Here is a 225-nt window from a genome sequence, read left to right as displayed (position 1 = left end):
GCGTAAAAAGACCGTATAAGTCATTATAATCAGTAATTATGTCCCCACTGGATGCAACAAATGCCTCGTTTGTAATGGGTTTTATGTTTTTGTCTCGTCGCTCCGGCCGGTGTAGTGCCGAAATTTTCACCCTGCCAGATTATGCATCCTATAGTATTGGTAGGTTTAGGAGTAGGTGTGGGGGAGGGGTTAGGATTAGGGGTGGGGTTGGGATTAGGCAATCAG

At 45.8% G+C, this 225-nt stretch overlaps 1 protein-coding gene across 2 annotated transcripts in view; it reads right to left on the bottom strand.

The window, feature by feature from the left end:
* The window catches only part of LOC107654518 (formin-like protein 1), a 17,794-nt gene that overhangs the window by 13,070 nt on the left and 4,499 nt on the right, over positions 1-225 (bottom strand). The gene's annotated exons all lie outside the window — the stretch shown is intronic.

The sequence above is a fragment of the Sinocyclocheilus anshuiensis genome, unplaced genomic scaffold (assembly GCF_001515605.1).
Source record: "Sinocyclocheilus anshuiensis isolate Anshui unplaced genomic scaffold, SAMN03320099.WGS_v1.1 scaffold419, whole genome shotgun sequence".
NCBI classification, from domain to species: domain Eukaryota; kingdom Metazoa; phylum Chordata; class Actinopteri; order Cypriniformes; family Cyprinidae; genus Sinocyclocheilus; species Sinocyclocheilus anshuiensis.
This window is presented reverse-complemented; position numbering and strand designations above follow the sequence as displayed.